This window comes from Stigmatopora argus, chromosome 1, assembly GCF_051989625.1.
Source record: "Stigmatopora argus isolate UIUO_Sarg chromosome 1, RoL_Sarg_1.0, whole genome shotgun sequence".
In the NCBI taxonomy this organism is placed as follows: Eukaryota; Metazoa; Chordata; class Actinopteri; order Syngnathiformes; family Syngnathidae; genus Stigmatopora; species Stigmatopora argus.
The window spans coordinates 29,896,602-29,920,853 of NC_135387.1; the positions used below are offsets into that span (position 1 = coordinate 29,896,602).

The following is a 24,252-nucleotide window of genomic DNA, read 5'->3' on the forward strand; positions in this document are numbered from 1 at the left end:
GCCATAGCGTGGTGTCTGTAGTTAGTTGGGATCAGCTCCAGCACCCTCCGTGACTCTTGCAGAGCAGTCTGGTTGAAGATTCTAAATTGCCCCTAGCTATAATTGGTCGTCCTTTGTCTCCTTGTGGTCTGCGATTGGCTGGCCACCGATTCAGGGTGTCCGTAGTTGGCTGGGATAGGCTCCGGCACCCTCTGTGACCCCGGGTTGAAGACTCTAAATTGCCCTTAGCTATGATTGGTGGTCCTTTGTTTCCTTGTGGCCTGCGATTGGCTGACATCAGTTCAGGGTGTCCGAAGTTAGCTGGGATAGGCTCCGGCACCCTCTGTGACCCCTGGTTGAAAACTCTAAATTGCCTCTAGCTATGATTGGTGGTCCTTTGTCTCCTTGAGCTCTGCAATTGGCTGGCCACCAATTCAAGTTGTCTGTAGTTAGCTGGGATAGGCTCCGGCACCCTCTGTGACCCCTGGTTGAAAACTCTAAATTATCGTTAGCTATGATTGGTTGTCCTTTGTCTCCATACTCCCTGTGATTGACTGGCCACCAATTATTGGTTCTCCCCCCATGCCCTGACCCCGTAGTTAGCAGGGATCAGCTCCAGCACCCCCGCGACCCTTAAACACTAAACCGGTTGAACACTCTTAAATTACCCCTAGCTATGACTGATTGTCCTTTGTCTCCTTGTGCCCTGCTATTGGCTGGCCACCGATTCAGGGTGCCCGTAGTTAGCTGAGATAGGCTCCAGCACCCCCCGCGGCCCTTGAACGGTAGGCTGGTTGAACACTCAAATTACCCCTAGCTATGATTTGTTGTCATTTGCCTCCTCCTACCCTGCTATTGGCTGACCACCAATTCAGGGTGTTGTCCCCCACCTCCTACCCAAAATCAGCCGGGATACGCTCCAGCACCCCCCACACGACCCTTATGAGAATAACCCATTCACACAATGAATTCCCAAAGCATGATGGGAATTCTATAGTTCAAAAGGACAGAATTCTGCACCACCTTGAAGTTCCTCACCGCTTCATTGGACAATTTACAAGGCGACAACCCATCTGGGACTTTATAACCCGCACATAAACAACAGGCTTTCTTCGGGTTGACTAAATTAGATTAACCCTTGATTGACCCACAAAAGATGTCATCTCCCATACCTGCGTACATCTATTTCATCTTTTTGATATGATATCTTCTTCCCAACAAGTGCCTCAGACGATTTCCTAGTGGCCTTAATATTATCATCCACGGCATATTTAATGCACTGTTATTATTTGAAAGCGTTGCACCCTCTGCCAAATGCAACCGGATGCAACCGGATTACAACCATCGCTCTTCGCCATTCGCGTCTACGCCGCCGAGAGGAAAGCTCGCAGCTGTTTTATTTGATTTTATTTCATTTTTTTTCATAAAGAATACGAGGTGGGGAGGGGGGAGTTACCCACTGAAAGGATTTGGTTCAGGCAGGATTTGCTCCGCCTTCTTTACACAGCTGACCTTGTTTTTGGCGGGTTCTTCCCTGCCGTCCCTCCCGGCGTCCATTGACTGTTCTTTAATAGATTGTAGTGCACGGACGGCTTAAAGCAGTGTTTGGCAACCCGTGCGCCACACGCCGTGTGCTTAGGCGTGCCAAAGAGTCGCTTGTTCATTCATTTTTCTGAGCGCTTATCCTCATGGGGGGTGCTGGAGCCGATCCCAGTTGAATTCAGGCGCCAGGCGGAGGACCGAGGCGGCTTATATGCGAGTATGTGTTTGAGCTGTGTATTATTTTCTGCCAAATTCATTCATTTTCACAACCGTTTAGGCTCACTAGGGTCGCGGGGGGTGCTGGAGCCGATCCCGGCTGACTTCAGGCACCAGGCGGCTAATATGCGAGTGTGTATTATCTCCCACCAATCAGTCATTCATTCATTTTCACAACCGCTTATCCTCACTAGGGTCACGGGGGTGCTGGAGCCGATCCCAGCTGACTTCAGGCACCAGGCGGCTAATATGCGAGTATGTGTTTGAGCTGTGTATTATCTCCCGCCAATCAATCATTCATTCATTTTCAGAACCACTTATATTCACTAGGGTCGCGGGGGGTGCTGGAGCCGATCCCAGCTGACTTCAGGCGGGGACGGAGACGGCTAATATGCGAGTATTTTTTTTTAGCTGTGTATTATTTCCTGCCAAATTCAATCATTTTCAGAACCGCTTATCCTCACTAGGGTCGGGGGGTGCTGGAGCCAATCCCAGCTGACTTCAGGCGGGGGATGGAGGCGGCTAATATGCGAGTATGTGTTTGACCTGTGTATTATCTCCCGCCAATCAAACAATCATTAATTTTTTCAGAACCGCTTATCCTCACTAGGGTCGCGGGGGGTGCTGGAGCCGATCCCAGCTGACTTCAGGCACCAGCCGGCTTATATGCGAGTATGTTTTTGAACTGTGTGTTATCTCCCGCGGAAAGGAGATATTTTTTGGCATCTCCCCAACAAAATATGTTGGAAGGAATTGCATTCAGTGGTGTGTTATTTGTGTGCCACTTGCAGTACAATGTTGTCATTCTGCAAAGAGAAGATAAGCAAAAATGCGACCTTTGCGAGGCAGATAGCCCAATTGAAACACTAACTTCAATATCAAACGCCGTGTCCCACTAAATGTTTTGCCTTCTACTAGATGCAGCTTAGCAAATAATTTTTCAGTTTTCAACATGACAATATAGGATGGGTAATCATGTTGATGCTTTTTAAAAAAGGATACTCGTTCGCATCGAGAATAACCGATATAAATATGTAATAACGTGTTAACATAATGTGTCAATAATATGAGTTCTGGAAGGAGATGATTGCATGCATGAAAATTACTGCAATCGGATTCAGAACTACACCTGATTGAGTGACTTATTACTTATTTGTTGATTATTTACATATTATTCATTGTTGTTATTGATTGTTTGTTTGTTGTCGTTATTTGTGAAGCTTTGGATATCATTATAATTTTGAAAAACAAAGTCAAAACCCCATTCGACAGTTATAAAATATTCATTTTCTGAACCGCTTAACCTCACAAGGGTTGCAGGGGGTGCTGGAGCCTGTCAGCTAACTAGGCACAGAACATCTTGACCAACCAAGCGCAAGACACAAGAAGACAAACAACCAATCACAGCTAGGGGCAATGTAGTGTTAGCCAGCTAGCTTAGCATGCATGTTTTTGGGATGTGGGATGAAACCGGAGTACCCGTAGAAAACCCACGCAGGCCTGGTGAAAACATGCAAACTCCATACAGATGAACATGACCCGGATTTGAACCCAGGGCCCCAGAGCTGCAAGGCCGACACATTTACCACTCCCGCCACCGTGCCGCCAACTTTTCATTTTTACCATTCATATTTGCTTGCACACACTTAATAGAATAAGGCAGCCATTTTGACGCATTCGAGGGTTGTTTTCGGGTTAGTTAGGGTTTTGGTTTGCTTGCTTTTTTGCCTCTTGCGTCCCTCCGGGCTTCCCTTTCTCTCGTAACCAGCTGCATGTACTTTGTAATAGACCATTGTCTGTATACTAAACCCCGTGTGTTTGTTAGTTTTTGTCGGATCGACTTTATTGTTGGATTTTTAAGTCCTGGTAATTTTCTTAAGACTCTCCCGCCTTATGAATTCAAGTTTTTTTAGAGACCGCCATTCCGGGTCCAACTATGACGTCACTTTGCTTGGTAAATGACGGGAAACTGACAAACATTAACGGCATTAGACGTCTCATATTTTGTCCAAAAATTTCATGAATATCACCTTTTGTTGTCTGGCATGTCCATTTAAAAAAAAGAATTAAAAACCCCTCACCTGCATCCGTCAACTTTTGTCACATCCCAACTAATTAGCGCTTCACCTGAGGGGCTTCGGGTGAAGATGAGCTCAAAAGGGGAACACGGAAGAAGGAGAATATCATAAAAGGAGCGTAGAGGAAGTGCAGCCTCAGCATCTGCCGATGCCAAACCACCACTGGAGCGTGATTATGCCGAGACCAAAGAAAGCTCGGGGTGGCAACAGCTGGCCCGGTCGCTCTCAACGCGGATCGCTTCCAGTCGTCTGATCTTTTTTTAATGTATGCAGTTATCTCACTTCGCTGTCGACAGAATGTACTGGCAAAAGTGGCTCACCGAGCGGCTTCTCCTTGAGTATTTTTGGATTCGTGAGCCAGTCAAAAATGGCCATTCTCTCCGGTTTTCGGTAAATATCGAATACAGTGGTACCTCGTCATACGACCGTTCGTCATACGGAATGCTCGTCTTACGGGGGAAATTTCGATCGAATAATTCGCCCGTGATGCGGTTAAAGTTTCGTGATGCGACCAAGCCAGGTTGCCATGGCATTTTTTTTGGCATATCTTTCGTGTATAACAATATTTACGAGCACCGGATGAGCTATTCAGACCAGGAAACGCACAACGCGCATGCGCGGTGAAAAGAGGGCTTTCTGGGTAATGAAGTATACTCGTGCTCGCAAAAGTATCCCCGGTAGCAACTCTATCATAGGCGCCGTTCGATGGGACGCGAACACAGATGCTACAAGCTAAAAGGAGCCGCTAGCCAGCGCCCCTGTAAGCTCCCATGAGAAATCCGACTCGGATCGCTGCCGCCTGTGCGACGAGGAAACAGAGTCGTCTGAACACTTATGGCTCCGCTGTCCGGCCTTAATGACCGAACGCTACCATCGCGGCTTGGGCAACTCCCTGGATGAACTTATCCGTGTTCCAGTGGCAGCCCTAGCGCTGCTGAGGGTAATCCTCAGGCGCCTGAGGTGAAAAAGAAGAAGAAGAAGAAGAAGAAGATGAGCAGCGGGGCGATCGCTGATAAGACTGCTTGCTGCTCGTTGGCAAGTGGTCGTGCGTTCTCCGATTGTGAGGACATTTGTGTGCATCATTTTCGGAATATTTTGAAGGGAATAGTACGACAGCAAACAGCCCATCGATAGCGAACGTGAGGGTGGAGTGTTTGTTCTGTTTACGAGTGCGTTGTGTGGAGGGAAAAAAAAAACGAAGCCCCTCTCCCCTCGGCGAAATCCGGCCAATTTTAGTTAGATTAAACACTTTATTTCTATTAAACCACTCGTTGTTTATTACTTTGTCAATATATGGCGAATTATAAGAAATAAAACATTTTTTTTCAATCCAATATCCTGTTTCTGGTGTTTTTTTCAGAGAGTTGGAACGAATTAAATTGTTTCCCATTCATTTCAATGGGAAACTTTACCTCGAGTTACGAGTAACTTGTCATACGAGCTCAGTCCCGGAACGGATTAAGCTCGTATCTCGAGGTACCACTGTATTTAGAAGGATACCCTATTTTCTCGCATATAAGCCGCCTCCGCGTATAAGCCGTACTCTTAAAATGGCCTTGAAAATCGTTGAATTGTACAATTTCTCTCGTATAAGCCGCCCCTGATTCGCAATTTTCACCTCCATATTCATGGTTTTAATAGGGAGTACAAATGTGTTACTTGCAAGGGAAAATCTGAAGAAAAATCATATTGTGGAGATACTGTATGAATCGAAAGGATCGTCTGCTGGATTGCACACTCAAAAAAGGTGTGGCCTGCATTTAGGCAAATTCAAAAAGGAAGTCATGTGAGCAGTACAAGCAGGAAGTGTGTCCGAGTCTACAGTAAAAGATAAGATGGTGGCGCCCGGAGCCAGTAATAGTAGGCAAGTAAGCAAGTTTTTTTCCATGTTTTATGCAAGATATGGTTTATTTTTTTCTTGAATTTCATTCATAGACGTTAAAATACATTTTGTTTAGCGTTTTATCTGTTTATCTTTTCTCAATTTTGAAATAAATGACCGTATCGGCCGCATTGTCTTGCGTTTTGGCGTTTCGTGCATGTCAAGACTGATTTGCATGCGTACGAAAGAAATTCAAGTTATGCAAAAAAACTGTCTCTGGATACGATAGAAATTAAACTGACGAAAAAATGTCTCTAGATATGAACGAAATTCAAGTTACGAAAATATGCTGTCTCAGAATACGAAAGAAAATCAGGTTACGAAAAAATATCTCTAGGTATGGACGAAATTCAAGTTATGAAATATTCAGTCTCTGAATACGAAAGAAATTCAAGTTACGAAAAAATGTCTCTAGATATGAACGAAATTTAAGTTAGGAAAATATGCTGTCTATGGATACAAAATAAATTCAAGTTGTGAAAAAAATCCCTCTGGATCCAAAATTCAAGTTACAGAAAAATGTCTCTGGATCCAAAATTCAAGTTATGAAAAAATGTCTCTAGTTATGAACGAAATTCAAGTTACGAAAATATGCTGTCTAGATACGAACGAAATTCAAGTTACGAAAAAATGTCTCTAGTTATGAAAGAAATTCAAGTTACGAAATATGCTGTCTGGATACGAAATAAATTCAACTTACAAAACAATGTCTCTGGATCCAAAATTCAACTTACGAAAAAATGTCTCTGATACGAAAGAAATTCAAGCTACGGAAAAATGTCTCTAGATATGAACGAAATTCAAGTTACGAAATATTCTGTCTGAATACGAAAGAAATTCAAGTTACTAAAAAACATTTCTCTGGATATGAACAAAATTCAACTTCCGAAAATATGCCATCTCTGAATCCGAAAAAAATTCTACTTCCGAAAATATGCCGTCTCAGAATCTGAAAAAAAATCAACTCCCGAAAAAAGTCTGCACACAAAAAAAAAATCCCGAAACACAGTCTAAAAAACTCAACCACCCCCCAAAACGAAACTCCACTCACACCATCCTGCATTTTATTTTGTAATTACCTCCATTCAATTTCCCCCATCTTAAAAACCAACTTTACCGCAAAACTAAAACGAACAAAACCAAAGGTCCTTCCCACTGCGGGACATTGACTTTTCCCGAACCACAATTCCCATCCCAGGTATGCCAAAGTCTTCATGAGCAAAACCCCGGCGCCATTTTTCCGGCTAATGCGGCATTATCAGCGAATGAGAGCATAATGTGTCAAAGCACTTTGAGTCAGTGCCATTATCCGTCCCATCGCCAAGGTCACTGAATTGACATTTTTTTGTATTAGAAAGCTTTTTGAGCAAAGTGCACGAGAGGCGACCCTCTGGCTGCCTGCGAATAATTATTTTCCCTCGCCCACTAATCCTGCTGAGCAACGTTTAACCACTGTTGCAGTTTCTTCTTGTCAACAGCAGATGCTAAATTATTATTTTTTGGGTTGTTTCGTAAAAAAAATCATACCCTTTCATAGGCCATTTTTCACTTGCACACACTTTTCAGTTTAACAGAATAACGTGGCCTAATAATGGCTGTCTTGCACTTTTGGTTTATAAAAAATGAAAAATGGATCTCAAGGAACAGCTGGTAAACAAAAGATAGTTAATATTATTTTAACAATTTACTACCGTATTTTCTAGCATATATGCCGTATTTGTAACAAGAAAAAGATGGCTGAATCAAAAGTGCGGCTTATATGCGCACAAATGTGTGTGTATATATAGGTGTATGTATGTGTGTATAAATGTGTATATATTTATGTGTATATATGTGTGTAATATGTGTGTATATATACATATGTGTATATATGTGTGTATATATTTGTGTGTGTATGTGTGTATGTACGTGTGTATATATAGGTGTATGTATGTGTATATGTGTGTATATATAGGTGTGTGTATGTGTGTATATATGTGTATATATAGGTGTATGTATGTGTATATATGTGTGTATATATAGGTGTGTGTATGTGTGTATATATGTGTGTATATATGTGTATATATAGGTGTATATATTTATGTGTATATATGTGTGTATATATACATACATATATATGTGTATATATATGTATGTGTATATATAAGTGTATATATGTGTGCATAAATGTGTGTATATATAAGTGTGTATAAATGTGTGTATATATAGTGTATATATTAAGTGTGTATAAATGTGTGTATATATAAGTGTGTATAAATACATGTGTGTGTATATATGTGTATATGTGTGTATATATGTGTATATATGTGTATATATACGTGTGTATATATGTATGTATGTATATATGTGTGTATATGTATATATATGTGTATATATATGTATGTGTATATATAAGTGTATATATGTGTGTATAAATATATAATATAATATATATATACACACATACATACATACATATATACATATATTTATACATACATACATATATGCATATATTTATACATACATATATAGATATATTTTTACATACATACATATATTTATATATATTTATACGTATCTATATATCTATACATTTATTGGGTTCATAGGTGTATAAAACATATCTAGGCGAAGTGATATCATAAATGTCGAAGCTGCTTTTGACACATTTGACAATCGTTCCACTCCAAAGCTTCTATACAACCATTAACTAAACTGCTCAATTGCTTTTCTTGAAACGCTATTTTCTGCTCTTGCTGCTTGAGTGAGCAATATCCAATCTTATGAGTGGGGGAGGGGTGGGGCAAAAATAAATAACAAATCCAATGGTGTTGCATCCTGTTTTTCAACACAAATGAAAACACAAGACGTAGTCTTCCTTCACCCGAATTCTCGTCATCCTCATCCTCGGAGGGCAAATAGGCAATTATACAGAATGCGCAAACACTTCACGGTGAGTTATGGTGGCCGTCCCACTAGATAAATGTCCGACGCTTAACAATGAATTTGACTTCCAATTCCACTTGTTTGCTTTTGTTTCTTCTGCTTGACGTGCCCCCCCAAAAGCTTGTCTTCCTAAATGTGAACTAAACACTTTCTGTCCCTTTTATTTACTGGATTTTGCAGACTATAATGCACATTTATTTTTAGTTTGGCCGAGAGTACGGCTTATTCTCGCATAATTTCCCTCGTATAAGCCGCCGCTTGATTCACAATTATCACCGACATATTCATGGTTTTGATAGAGAGTAGAAATGTGTTACTTTGAAGGGAAAATTTTAAGGAAAATCATATTTCTGAGATTTTGTATGAATCGAAAGGATTGTCTGCTGGATTGCACACTCAAAAAAGTGTTGCCTGCACATAGACAAATTAAAAAAGGAAGTCAGGTGAGCAGTACAACCAGGAAGTGTGTCCGTACCGCTCTAGTTTGTCATCGCTAGGTAAGATAGCGGCGCCCTGAGCGAGCAATGGCAGGCACAATTTTTTTCACGTTTTATGCAAGATACGCTTTTTTTTTTTCTTGAATTTCATTCATAGACAATAAAATACATTTTGTTTAGCGTTTTATCTGTTTATCTTTTCTCTATTTTGAAATAAATGACCGTATTGGCCCGATTGTCTTGGGTCATGGCATCATGGCGTCATGGCGTCATGGCATCATGGCGTCATGGCGTCATGGCATCATGGCGTCATGGCTTGACGTCTTTGTCACCTTGCAGTTTCGTCCATGTCGTCTTTTTATCCGCATATAAGCCGTACCCTCGATTCAGTCGTCATTTTTTTAGCGACAAATACGGCGTATATGCGAGAAAATACGGTACTCAAAGACAGCCTGTTATGTGTCTTTGTCACCTTGCATTTTCATGCATGTCAGGTCTAATTTATGCGCATATAAGCCGTACCTCTGAATCAGTCATCATTTTTTTAGCGACAAATGCGGCGTATATGCAAGAAAATATACTAATACTTCAATAATACTTCATTCATTTTCTGAACAGCTTATCCTGGCAAGGTACGCAGGGGGTGCTGGAGCCTTTTCCAGCTAACTCCAAACACCAGGCGGGGGGACACCCTCAATCGATAGCCAGCCAATCGCAAAGCAAAGGAGACAAACAACCAATCACTAGTCGTCAGGGGGCAAATTAGAGCGATCAATTAGCCTAGCATCCATATTTTAGGGATGTGGGAGAAAACAGGAGTACCAGAAAAGACCCACACAAGCATTTTTCTCAAGGAAACCCACTCGTAACATAACATAAACAAATTTAAATGAACTTGGATTACGATGTAGACACTCAAAAATAAGTTGAATCTAACATTACACTAAACTTAATTCTAATTTTGATGGACATTTTGATACCTTTCTTCTCCCGGGTTGGCTCTATTGGCCCCGCCTCCACCCTGACTTTCAGATGCAACCTATCCAGGGTTGTTTGCTTTTGTCTTCCCTTCAAAATATTCCAAAAATGATACACACAAATGTCCTCACCATAGAATAACGCACGAATACTTGCCAACAAGAAGTAGTATATACTCCTCTCGTATTAGCGAAAAAGCTCCGCCATTCGTATTGACTAACGGGAAAAAAAACACTGACAAAATGCAAGGCTCCGCCCAGTGCTCGTAGATACATTTACACGAGGGAGATGCGACGGGAAAGACAGCGGCCATGATGTTTTTATGAGCAGCCTCTCTTGTCCGCTGTCTGCTCGTATATAAAAATTAGTCCTGCATCTCAAGATAAATATTTACCCGAAATTTTACTCGTATCTCAAATTGCTCATATGTCAAGGTACCACTGTACATTGATTATTTTGTCTGTTATTATTTTTGCACTTTGGTGAAGCTTTAAATCTAATTATAATACATTCAATTCAATTCAATAAAGCAAACATAAGAAGAAATGAACATTCCTAACCTTGCTTTGAATCCGGTCCGGGTGGTCCATCCTCGGGGGTTTTGCAAAAGTCGCACTTGACTCCTCCCATCATTCAATGTCACCTATCAAAAGACTTTTTTTTTTGGTATCTGTCAGGCCGGTGATGAAAAAGACAAGTGGCCATTGATCCCAGACAGGCAGGTCGGCCGGCCACCCCCCCAACAAAAGCCAGCGGCCAGGACCCGGGGAGTTAATTTAGGGGTTGTAAATATTACAAGCCCAACGTACAATTAAAGGGGAAATTGCCAGCCATGTACGCCTGTAATTTATTGCTCGTATAATGTTAGCATGATGACGGGAATAAAATTGAGTTAAGTGTTCTATTAGCAATTTCCGTGGATGGGAAGATGTTCTGTTGCGTCGTAAAACAGGAGTTGAACAGTGACTTGCTTGGCAATATTCATTAATAATGTTAGTCTTTTGAAATTCAGTCACCGACAATTTTTTTCTATTTTAGGTGAGTATTAAAACAGGGCTTTAATTGTTTTGCTAAGTTCAACTTTTCACATTGAAATGTATATATGTATGTATGTATATATATATATATATTTGTGTGTATGTGTGTGTATATTTGTGTGTATGTGTGTGTATGTGTGTGTATGTGTGTACGTGTGTGTATAATAACACAAAAACACAAAAAAGCCTACTTGTCATCACACCCAGTGTATGTGTGTGTATGTGTGTTTACGTGTGTGTGTATGTGTGTGCATGTGTGTGTGTATGTGTGTATATGTGTGTTTACGTGTGTATATGTGTGTATATGTATGTGTGTATATGTGTGTATGTGTGTGCATGTGTGTGCATGTGTGTGTATGTGTGTGTGTGTGTGTGTTTATGTGTGTGTATATGTGTGCGTGTGTATATGGGCGTGTGTATTTGTGTGTGTATGTGTGTGTATGTGTGTATATGTGTGTATATGTGTGTGTATATGTGTGTGTATATGTGCGTGTGTATATGTGCGTGTGTTTATGGGTGTGTGTATTTGTGTGTGTATGTGTGTGAATGTGTGTATATGTGTATTTGTGTGTGTGTATGTGGGTGTATGTGTGTGTATATGTGTGTGTATATATGTGTGTATATGTGTGTGCATATGTGTGTGTATGGGTGTGTCTGTGTGTCTATATGTGTGTATGTGTGTGTATGTGTGTGTATGTGTGTGTATGTGTGTGTATGTGTGTCTATATGTGTATGTGTATGTATGTGTGTGTACATGTGTTTGTATATGCGTGTGTGCGTGTGTATGTGTGTATATGTGTGTTTATGTGTATGTATGTGTGTGTACGTGTGTACGTGTGTGTATGTGTGTATATGTGTGTTTATGTGTATGTATGTGTATGTGTATGTGTGTGTATATGCGTGTGTGTGTATATGCGTGTGTATGTGTGTAAATGTGTGTGCATGTGTGTGTGTATATAGGTGTGTATGTGTGTATGTGTGTATACGTGTGTATATGCGTCAATGGTAGCCAAAATGTTAAATGATCGCCCTATCAAAGGTTAAGGTTAGTATATGAATAAAGACAAATAAACGGGCCTACCTGATTCAACTCAAACAATTGATTCAATGATCCATTTTCCATTTCAGGGGTGCCGGAGCCCATCCCAGCCAACAATGAGCAGTCGGGGGGAACACCCTAAATTGGCTGCCAGACAATTGCATAACACAACAAGACAAAAAAAACAACAAATATTATTTAACACCTGATAACATAAGATTGTTTTTCATATGTATTAAAAAAATCATAAATAAGACACCTTTAATTTGCGTTTTCTCGGGACAAAATGGAGGCACACTGGATTTGTTTTGGAGTCTCGAAACCTGGATGAAGTAGAAGGTCCCGACCTGAGAAGGAATAAAGCAACAGGAATCAAAAATCCATTTTCAAACCAACAGCAACGATAAGTCTTCAAAATTGGGGTTATGTGATGTCATCTTCACGCGTCGGTAAGAAGTCAACACACTGAGGGAAAATAGATGTTTTTTTTAAAATCATACTGGAGAGGATTATCTTGCAGTCACGTTAATCTGGAAATAAGAAATACCGTATTTTCCGGACTATAAATCGTACTTTTTTCATAGCCACGACAGCCTATTGTTTTTTTTTCGCCTATAGCTATCTGAAAAACTTTATTTAGCCTTCTGTTCTCCATTTTACTATTGCTACATATGTTTAGTCTTAGTTTCAAAACATCACCCTCCCAAAATGCCAACTTATATAAACGGTGAAGAAAATATATGCAAGTCATAATGAAGATTAAGTTTAATTTTTTGGGGGTGGCTTTTAAATTCATCCAAAACCAAGAACAAACGGGGTATGTTGAAATAATAGGAAAATATTGAGTTATTTTATGACTAGCCAAAAAAAATACAACAAAACAAGCTGTTGGAGGTCAGAATTTTTTTTTTTTATTATTATTTCCTTTTTATTGTGTATTCTTAAGATGGTAAGAGTTAAAATCCGAAAAATACTATCTCAGTTTTAATAAATATTTATTTTATCTTTGGCTGCATTCAAAATAATATATCAAAAACATTAAAATAAGTTCTTTTAATTCATTTATAAAAAATCAAAATATTATATCTAAAATGGTCCGATGTATATTAAATTTCCAGATTTTCCCCCTTTTAAATCAATAATTGTCATTTTTTCATCCATTTTTTCTGTGTTTTTAGTTCAAAAATCATTTTGTAAAATCTAAAAATATAGAAAAAAAGCTAAAATAAACAGTTTTACATCTATAAAAAACGGAATACAGACGCTCCCTTACTTACGAACGCAATTGGTTCCGAGCGATTGTTCATAAGTTGAATTTGTTTGTAAGTTGATTCAGTGCTATATTTTGTATTATAATTTATGTTTAAGGCCGATATAAGTATATTGAAGGTTTATATAAGTGCATTTGTATGTTTAAGGCTTGTATAAGTAACACGCATTGGTTTGTACTGAAAAAAAAACATTTAATAAAATGGAGAGAATATGTACAGTACTGTAGAGAGAGAGAGAGATTTATGTATTGGAAACTGGCCAAAAGAAGCGACCTAATGACGATTGCACAGTTTTCTTTTTTTCATCATAAATGATGCGTTAGCACTGTATGGCATCATTCAATTGATTTGCAAACTTTGTGCAACGTTCAATATTTGGGTCCTGCTGCTCGATCTTTCTGTTTAGAAATGGTACTCACGCGCATCAAGCTTCGTTATTATTGCCACTCGTTTCAGAAGAAATGGCTTGCCTCTTCCTTGCAACTCCCTCAATAGAAGCCTTTAGCTTTTTTACCAACCATATTCAATGTTGGATGCATGAGATATTTAATGATACAAATGAAAAAGGTTCTTTGCACACTGGAGATACATTCACGCACTTCCGCATTGCAACGAAGAAGAAGAAGGGAGATGCTGGGTGAGCTGAGCTCTCACAGCGCCAGGCGTCGGTATTAGTGGCGGAAAGAAGTACTACTCCGAAAAAGGCGAAATACAAAATTGGACTTGCGAACATTTTTGGACTTAAACGCAATTTGCAGACATGTTCGTATGTACCGTTGTTCGTAAGTTGAATGTTCGTAAGTAGGGGAGCGTCTGTATTCTTAAGATGGTAAGAGTTAAAATCCGAAAAATACTATGTCAGTTTTAATAAATATTAATTTTATCTTTGGCTGCATTCAAAAATAATATATCAAAAACATTAAAATAAGTTATTTTAATCAATTTATAAAAAAATCAAAATATTATATCTAAAATGGTCCGATGTATATTAAATTTCCTGATTTTCCACCTTTTAAATCAATCATTGTCATTTTTTAATCCATTTTTTCTGTGTTTTTAGTTCAAAAATCATTTTGTAAAATCAAAGAATATATAAAAAAGCTCAAATAAACATTGTTTTAGAACTATAAAAAACTGAATATTCGGGGCTTTATATCCATTTATAAAAAAATCTAAATATTATATCTAAAATGGTCCGATGTATATTACATTTCCTGAGTTTCCCCCTTTTAAGTCAATAATTGTCATTTTTTAATCCATTTTTTTCTGTGTTTTTAGTTCAAAAATCATTTTGTAATATCTAAAAATATATTTTAAAAAGCTAAAATAAACATTGCTTTAAATCTATATGAAAATGAATATTCAGGGCTTTTATTACAGTTCTTTTAATCCATTTATTTTAAAAAAATCTAAATATTATATCTAAAATGGTCCGGCCACATGAAATCAAGTTGACGTTAAAGCGGCCCGCGAACCAACCCGATTCTGACACCCTTGCATTGGACGGAGCCAAAAACGACAACAACAAAAAACCCACTCAACTAACAGAAAAAAACCCAAATAGAAATATCTGGGCTTGCTTACTTGCCGTTAAAAGACGCGTTCCGTCCTTTCCAAGCGCTAACAAATAGGACGAGCAAGAGGAAGCAGCTGCCAAACGATTGGCAAATTGGGCCCGGCTGTAAAACAATGAGTCAGCTAAAAGCTTTGAGCGCCGTCAGCACCCTGCAGAGCCTTGATGTTTTGATACAGGGATGTGAAAAAGGGCTGATGGCGGCAAGAGCAACCTTGGAGGACCCCGATCCAAAAAAAAACGCCCACCTAACCACCCCACAAGTGTGCTAAACCGTCATGCTAATGCTTCCCAGCCCGGAACAGCAAGCAAATACAGTGTTACCTCGACATACGAGTGCCTTGACATACGAGCGATTCGAGATACGAGTAAAATTTCGGGCAAATATTTATCTTGAGATGCAGGACACATTTTGATATACGAGCGGACGCGATTGGCTGCTCATAAGAACATCATGGCTACTGTCTTTCTGGACGCAACTCCCTCGTGTAATGTCTGTGAGAATTTACATATAAAGTACACCTCTACTTACGAAATTTTCAAGTTACGACAAAAGTCTAAAATGTACTACAAAGTGGACGGCTTTCGGCCGTGGTAGAACCGGCTCTTGCCGCCATTTGGCGGACAAACGCGGGTATTACATCTATAATGCCCACGTAGGGAGAAATTTCAGCGGCGAAGGGCACATTTTTATAAGCTTTATTTATTTTTAAGAAATTAATAAATCATTTCCTTATAATTTTCTCAAATTTTTGTGTTTCTTCGCATCTTTCATACAAAATTGGCACACTTTGACCCATTTTAAAGGGTTTAGTTGGTAGTTGTGTGAGGACCGTGGAACGAATTTGAGAATTTACATATAAAGTACACTTCTACTTACGAAATTTTCAAGTTACGACAAAAGTCTAAAATGTACTACAAAGTGGACGGCTTTCGGCCGTGGTAGAACCGGCTCTTGCTCCCATTTGGCGGACAAACGCGGGTATTACATCTATAACAGCCACGGAGGGAGAAATTTCAGCGGCGAAGGGCACATTTTTATATGCTTTATTTATTTTTAAGACATTAATAAATCATTTTTAAATAATTTTTGTGTGTTTACTCACATCTTTCATACAAAATTGGGACACTGTGACCAATTTTAAAGGGTTTAGTTGGTAGTTGTGTGAGGACCGTGGAACGAATTCGAGAATTTACATATAAAGTACACCTCTACTTACGAAATTTTCAAGTTACGACAAAAGTCTTGGAACCAATTAATTTCTTAAGTAGAGGTTCTCCACTCTTCTTTTAAAATAGTGCGGCCGTCGAGGATGTTTTCCAAGGATTGGAAGGGCGCTTTGTGACATCCCGTCCAATCGCTGGAAATCGTGGCTGTCGGGCTAAAGTTGAGTCATGGCAACCTTTTGAATCATCGTACGCTCTCACGCAGAATGAAGCGCCCCAGTTTCCGCCATTGTGGCGTGTCGAGGTGCGCCGAGTCATCCATCAAACCGTCATCCCGCGTTTCTTTCATTGGTTTCTTAATGTAAGGCGGACTAGTGGATAAGTGGATGCTTCTGATGATTTGGCGCCGCTTAAATTTGGGTTCGTTGAGACATTTTCAAAGTCCCGCTAACAGATATTTACACACTCATTACACATAGTCACTACTTATCTATGTTGAATACCTACTTGTTTATTTATTACTTATTTATGTATTACTTATTTATTTATTACTTATTTATGTATTACTTATTTATGTATTACTTATTTATTACTTATTTAAGTAAGTCAACCTGAATATAATCAATTAACGACACTAATTAAAAATAATAAATAATAATATATCTAAAAATGACAACAACAAACAAACAGGTAAATAATCATTAAATAATAATGATAAAACAATAAATAAATAAGTCAATCCACGATACTGATTAAAAAAGAATCAATAAAAAATAATATTTTTTATATATATAAAAGATATCTAAAAATAACAACAACAAACAAATAATATATATAATATAAATAATCAATAAATAATAATAAATAATCAATCAATAAGTAATAAGTAGTCAACATAATAAATAAATAGTACAGTAATCCCTCACGGCTTCAACTTTCACGTCTTCACTACATTGCGGATTTTTAGTAAAGTAAAAAAAAATGTTTATTTTTTATTTTTTAAGTTCCCCTGTTTTCCGCTTGCTACTAGAATTTTTAAATTTTATTTTTTTTTTAAATAGGGGTGACCCTACTTCGCGTTTTTTCATTCATCGCGGCCATGTTCGCTCTACATTAACCGCGATAATCGAGGGATTACTGTAGTCAACATACGAAATAAGTACTTCTTAAAGTCTACATTGTCTATTGACCCTATTATTGATCAACCCGCGTTCTTCCCGAAAGAACAACGTGCAATTATCCAAAAGTATGCCCACGTCAACGGCTTCTTTTGTTGTTTCGGCACAAATTGTGCTCCACGTTTGAACGTCTCTGAGAAAAATTACACATTACGTTGCAATATGCTTCACAATACGCTTGCTAAAAATAAATGGCGGCGGAAAATGGAAGCTACGACGACCCGCTCGTCATGTTTCCCTCGCAGTCAATTATACGGGAAGTAGCTGCTAAGCTTCCTGAGAATGTTGCCATTACCCACTGGGGAGAATAAGTAATTACAGACCACTTTTGTCCCCATTTGTCGACCGTAATGGGCCTAAAAGCCTGGCAGCACGGCCAAGGAAATCAAGATTCCCAAGGTACGCATACATGAATTTGTCAGTAACAATGGTTTTCTTTTGTCTCCAACTATAGAGGCCTTTAACAGGTCAATCATTAGATTTGAACTTTCCGATTATGATGTTTAATACTCGGCGAAGGACGTGCCAAAGATGTCGACGTGGGTGGAAAGCACTATTTTCTTGCTTCCGCGTATAAGCCGTAGCCGTAAAATGGCCTTAAAATGGTTGAATTTGACGATTTCTCGCGTATAAGCCGCCCCCTGATTGGCAATTTTCACCTCCATTTTCATGGTTTTAATAGGGAGTACAAATGTGTTACTTTGAAGGGAAAATCTTAAGAAAAATCATGGTAGGTAATATTTTTTAGATACTGTATGCATTGAAAGGATCATCTGCTGGATTGCACACTCAAAAAAGTTGTTGCCTAAATGTAGACAAATTCAAAAAGCAAGTCATGTGAGCAGTACAACCAGGAAGTGTGTCCGTAGTGGTCTAGTTTGTCATCCCTAGGTAAGATGGCGGCGCCCTGAGCGAGCGATGGCAGGCACAAGTGAGTTTTTTTCACGTTTTATGCAAGATACGGTTAATTTATTTCTTGAATTTCATCCATAAACGTTAAAATACATTTTGTTTAGCGTTCTATCTGTTTATCTTTTCTCTATTTTGAAATAAATGGCCGTATTCGCCGCATTGTCTTGTATCATGACGTCATGGCGTCATGATGTCATGGCGTCATGATGTCATGGCGTCATGGCATCATGGCGTCAAGGCGTCATGGCGTCATGGCATCATGGCGTCATGGCGTCATGGCATCATGGCTTCATGGCTTCATGGCATGATGGCGTCATGGCGTCATGGCGTCATGGCGTCATGGCGTCATGGCGTCATGGCATCATGGCGTCATGGCGTCATGGCGTCATGGCGTCATGGCGTCAAGGCGTCATGGCGTCATGGCGTCATGGCATCATGGGGTCATGGCATCATGGCATGGCGTCATGGCATCATGGCGTCATGGCGTGACGTCTCTGTCACCTTGCAGTTTTGTGCATGTCGTCTTTTAATGCGCATATAAGCCGCACCCTCGATCCAGTCGCCATTTTATTAGCTACAAATACGGCGTATATGCGAGAAAATACGGTACTCAAAGACAGCCTGTTATGTGTCTTTGTCACCTTGCATTTTCGTGCATGTCAAGTCTAATTTGTGCGCATATAAGCCGTACCTGTGAATCAGTCATCATTATTTTTTGGTTACAAATACAACGTGAGAAAATACGGTATCTTATCTTTATTTATCTGGGCTCATGAGTTCCTCTACTTGGAATTCAGCTTCATCGAGATGAATATTTCTGCACGGATTCACAATTTTACTTGATGCGTGCAGCCGAGGATGCAAACTTGATAAAAAAAATGTCATTACTTTCAAACTAAGCACTCTCAGCCCCGCCCCCCACAAAAAAATGACATCTACTGAAGCTAAGGTGAACAATCAAGAGTGACTAACTGAATCGTTACAGCGATGAGTCAACATTTTGTACTTAAAATGTGGGCACTTTTGAGCAAACTGACCTGCTGACACCCAAAAAAAATTGAGCGTCTGATTCTGTGCTTCACAACATCAAAATCCAACATCTTTTTTTATGCGACTTAAACTTAAAAAAACATTTTAGGTTGTTATTTTTCACCCCACTTAACCAAAATATGGCATTTTTTGCTCCCTGAGTTGTATTCCTTAGGCTATAGATATCTGAAAAAAATGTGGAACGAATGACAGACTTTACATATAAAGTACTGCTCTACTTACAAAAAATTAGAAAATGTTTCTGCATGCTTGTTAGTCATTTTAATAAATTAATAAATCAATTTCTTATCATTTTTGTGTGTCAAAAATTGGGGACACTGATCATTATTAGAGGGTTGTTTTGAGGGCAAATTACAGACTTTACATATAAAGTACTGCTCTACTTACAAAAAAATTGAAAATGTTTCTGCATGCTTGTTATTCATTTTAATAAATTAATAAATCAATTTATTATCATTTTTGGGTGTTACTCAAAAATTGGGGACACTTTGATCATTATTAGGGTTGTTTTGAGGACCGTAGAACAAATTACAGACTTTACATATAAAGTACTGCTCTACTTACAAAAAAATACAAAATGTTTCTGCATGCTTGGTTTTAATTTTAATAAATGAATTAATCAATTTCTTATCATGTTTGTGTCAAAAATTGGGGACACTTTGATCATTATTAAAGGGTTGTTTTGAGGGCGAATGACAGACTTTACATATAAAGTGATGCTCTACTTACAATTTTTTTTAAATGTTTCTATTTGCTTGTTATTCATTTTAATAAATTAATAAATCAATTTATTATCATTTTTGTGTGCCAAAAATTGGGGACACTGAACATTATGAAAGGGTTGTTTTGAGGACCGTGGGACAAATTACAGACTTTACATATAAAGAACTACTCTACTTACAAAAAAAATCCAGTTACAAATAGTTTGCAAACCAATTAATTTCGTAAGTAGAAGCACGACTTTCATAACCCGTGGCTGATGCGGCTTATAGTCTGAAGAATACGGTAATATAGCGACAAGAAACAAGCTAGCAACAGTAAATTAACAGTAAACCTGTATAATCATGCCGGAAAATAGACTTGGCATCCCACAATTCTGCCAAAAACTCTGCGGGAATTTTTTTCATTAGCTCCAAATTTGACGCCGGATGCGGGTATTGGCAGATGACCCGATCGCTCGGTGCCAAGCGTTTTGCCGCCACATCCCAAAGTGTTCAGTGCCATTTAGTGATCACCAAGAGTGTCGGCACTTAGCCCAAGCACCCTTTACTTGCTTATCTCCCTACCGGTGTCTCACGTGGATAATTTTGGTAATTGAGGAGGTAAACAGGCAATCTCTCCATTTGTTAATTGCACGGTGTGTTCGGAAAGGCGGGATCAAATGAGCGGGGGAACTCTAAGATCTTAAGTCAGAAATAGAACACTGTTATTACTAGCGGTATTTTAAATGATATATAAGTTATTCGAGAAATTGTAAAATTCGACAATTTTAAGGCAATTTTAAGGGTGTGGCTTATACGTGGGGGCGGCTTATATACGAGTAAATACGGTACTAGTCAACATAAATAAGTAGGGGAGTGCACAAAAAACAACAACGAACAAATCAATAAATAATGATAAATAAATAAACAATAAGTAAGAAATAAGTACTCAGCTTAATAAACAAGTCGTACTCAACATAATCAATATACGTAGTAGTGAACATAAATACATAGTAGTCAATATTATAGATAAGTAGTAGTCAACATAATGAACAAGTCAACATAATAAGTAAGTAGTCGACATAATAAATAAGTAATAGATAGATAATGAATAAGTAGAATTTAGCATAATAAATAAGTGGTAGTCATCATAATAAATAGTAGTCAATGTAATAAATAAGTAGTCGACATAATATATAAGTAATAGTCAAGATAATAAATAAGTAGTAGTTAACATAATAAAGAAGTAGTAGTCCACATAATAGATAAGTAGTAGTCAACATAATAAACAAGTAGTAGTCAACATAATAAATAAGTAGTCGGCATAACAAATAAGTAATAGTCAAGATTATAAATAAGTAGAAGTCCGCATAATAAATAAGTGGTAGTCGTCATAATAAGTAGTAGTAAATATAATAAATAAGTATGAGTCAACATAATAAATAAATAGTAGTCGTCATAATAACTAGTAGTCAATATAATAAATAAGTAGTAGTCAACATCATAAATAAGTAGTGGACATAATAAATAAGTAATAGTCAAGATAATAAATAAGTAGAAGTGAGCATAATAAATAAGCAGTAGTCATCATAATAAGTAGTAGTCAAGATAATAAGTAAGTATGAGTCAATATAATAAATAAGTATGAGTGAACATAATAAATAACTAATCAACATAATAAATAAGTAATAGTTAAGATAATAAATAAGTAGAAGTCAGCATAATAAATAAGTAGTAGTCATCATAATAAGTAGTAGTTAAGATAATAAGTATGAGTCAATATAATAAGTATGAGTTAATATAAAAAACAAGTATGAGTGAACATAATAAATAAGTAATCAACATTATAAATAAGTAGTTGACATAATAAATAAGTAATAGTCAAAGTAATTTTATACGTAGTAGTCAACATAATAAATAAGTAGTTGACATAATAAATAAGTAATAGTCAATATGATAAATAAGTAGAAGTCAGCATAATAAATAAGTGGTAGTCATCATAATATTAGTCAAAATAAAAAACAAATAGTCTACATAATAAATAAGAAATAGTCAAGAAAATAAATAAGTAGAAGTCAGCATAATAAATAAGTAGTAAGTAGTCAATATAATAAATAAGAATTAGTCAACATAATAAATAAGTATTAGTCAACCTAGATAAGTAGTCAACATAGAATAAGTGATCACATAAACAAGTACGTACAGTGACAAAAATGGATAGCACTTAATAGTATGGTTGCCTGGGTAAAATCTACACAATAAATTCCGAGAGGGACCAAGACGTGGTTGTTGACCCCCGACTACCTACCTAACATCCAAAGAGGGATTTAGTGGGAATAATTCCTTTTGCTAGACTTCTAATCATAATGCTAATGCCGACCCAATGAAGTGCATACAATATTAGCTTTGGCAGCAGAGCGTTACTAACATGCTCGTTTAAAGAAAGGCCGTACGGCGACCTTGTAGCGACTTCGGTCGATGCTCACCTCAGCAGAAAAAAAAATGTAATTATGAGGGTTTTTTTACCCAGTAAAAAGACACGGAAAGAGGAACCGTTGCACCGTGGCCGTCTCCGTCCGTCATCATGAGCTTCAACGATGCAAAGAATATCGTACGACACCTAATAACCTTTGTTGCAGGGAAAAAAACATCATTCTAATTAGGGGAAATGGGAATATATTCCCATTTTTTTACGTATAATTATGTATAATATCTCCTTGTTAGTATAGTGGGCTTGTCATGCAGAAAACGGGTTCGATTCCTGGACAGGGAGTTTCTGTTTGAACCCATTCAGGATGGATTGTAACTACTTAACATAATTGAACTGGGATAGGCTCCAGCACCACCGCTAATTTAGGATTAGCGTAGTGGAAAACATATGTAAGTGTACGTTGAACTGAATTGAATTGAATGCTTATAAGTATAACAAGATTTAAAACAAAGTACACAAATAACATGCCTGTCAACTTATACGTTTTTGCAGTATTTTATACGTTTTTTTTATCATCTCAAATTGTGTACGGCGTATAACAACTTTTTTACGGGAAGTTCCCGACTTTTTTGCATGGCAACCCGCTCGTAACATAACAAACAAATTTAAATGAACTTGGATTATGATGCAGACACACTAAAAAAAAGTTAAATCTAACCTTACACTAAACTTAATTCTAATTTTGTTTGACATTTTGATACCTTTCTTCTTCCAGGTTGGCTTTTTTGCTCCGCCTCCACCCTGACTGCACGGCAACATGCTAGTAACATAACATAAATAAATTTAAATGTACATGGATTATGATGCAGAGACACTCAAAAATAAGTTGAATCTAACTTTACACTAAACTTAATTCTAATTTTGGTTGAAATTTTGATACCTTTCTTCTTCCGGGTTGGCTCTATTGGCCCCGCCTCCACCCTGACTTTCAGATGCAACCTATGGAGGGTTGTTTGCTTTTGTATTCCCTTCAAAATATTCCCAAAATGATGCACACAAATTCCCTCACAATAGGATAACGCACCACCACTTGCCAACGAGAAGTAGTATCTACTCCTCTCGTATTAGCGAACAAACTCCACCATTCGCACTGACTAACGGGAAAAAAACACTGTAAAAAATGCAATGCTCCGCCCAGTGCTCGTAGAGACATTACACGAGGGAGTTGCGACCAGAAAGACAGTGGCCATGATGTTCTTATGAGCAGCCTATCGCGTCCACTGTCTGCTCGTATATCAAAATGTGTCCTGCATCTCAAGATAAATATTTGCCCGAAATTTTACTCACATCTCAAATTGCTCGTATGTCGGGGCACTCATATGTCGAGGTACCACTGTATAAATATAGCGTGTCAGCAAGCAATGTACCCAGCGTCACCCGGACTCAACAGTCTGTCTAAGACGTGGTCAGACAAGGAAGTCTCGGTTAGCTTAGCCTAGCGTGCCTGTTTTTGAGATAACGAGAAGAAACCGCAAAACCGGGATAGTCCGAACCCACTGGGGTTTGAACGCTCAATGTCAGAACTGCTAGGCAGACATGCTAGCCACTTGTCCAATTAGTGTGCGAGAGTTGAATTCATTTGCTTTGCTCGGTAATTATCGAACGGGGCGTCGAGTGCGGGGGGTCCCAGGGCACGGCGTAGACCCCACATGGTCTTCTCTCATCAATTACACTATTGACATCTAGGTAGGAGGCGGAGTATTGGATGGAAACCTTTTAGCATATGATACGGGGGGGGGAAATTTGCACCTAGACCAAATGTCACCTTCGGGGGAGTGTTTCTGGGGGGGGGC

At 38.4% G+C, this 24,252-nt stretch overlaps 1 long non-coding RNA gene across 3 annotated transcripts in view; it reads right to left on the reverse strand.

Annotated features, from left to right (window-relative positions):
- LOC144074201 (uncharacterized) overlaps nucleotides 1-24,252 on the reverse strand; it is a 211,616-nt gene that overhangs the window by 21,795 nt on the left and 165,569 nt on the right. For 2 of the 3 annotated variants that reach the window (XR_013300255.1, XR_013300259.1), the window contains exons 1-4: nucleotides 13,807-13,988; nucleotides 12,376-12,463; nucleotides 12,159-12,263; nucleotides 10,601-10,683 (exon numbers count right to left, since the gene is read on the reverse strand). This is a non-coding gene — a long non-coding RNA (uncharacterized LOC144074201). Of the gene's footprint in view, nucleotides 1-10,600; nucleotides 10,684-12,158; nucleotides 12,264-12,375; nucleotides 12,464-13,806; nucleotides 13,989-24,252 lie in introns of those variants that run through there. The other variant, XR_013300256.1, reaches the window with a different exon arrangement.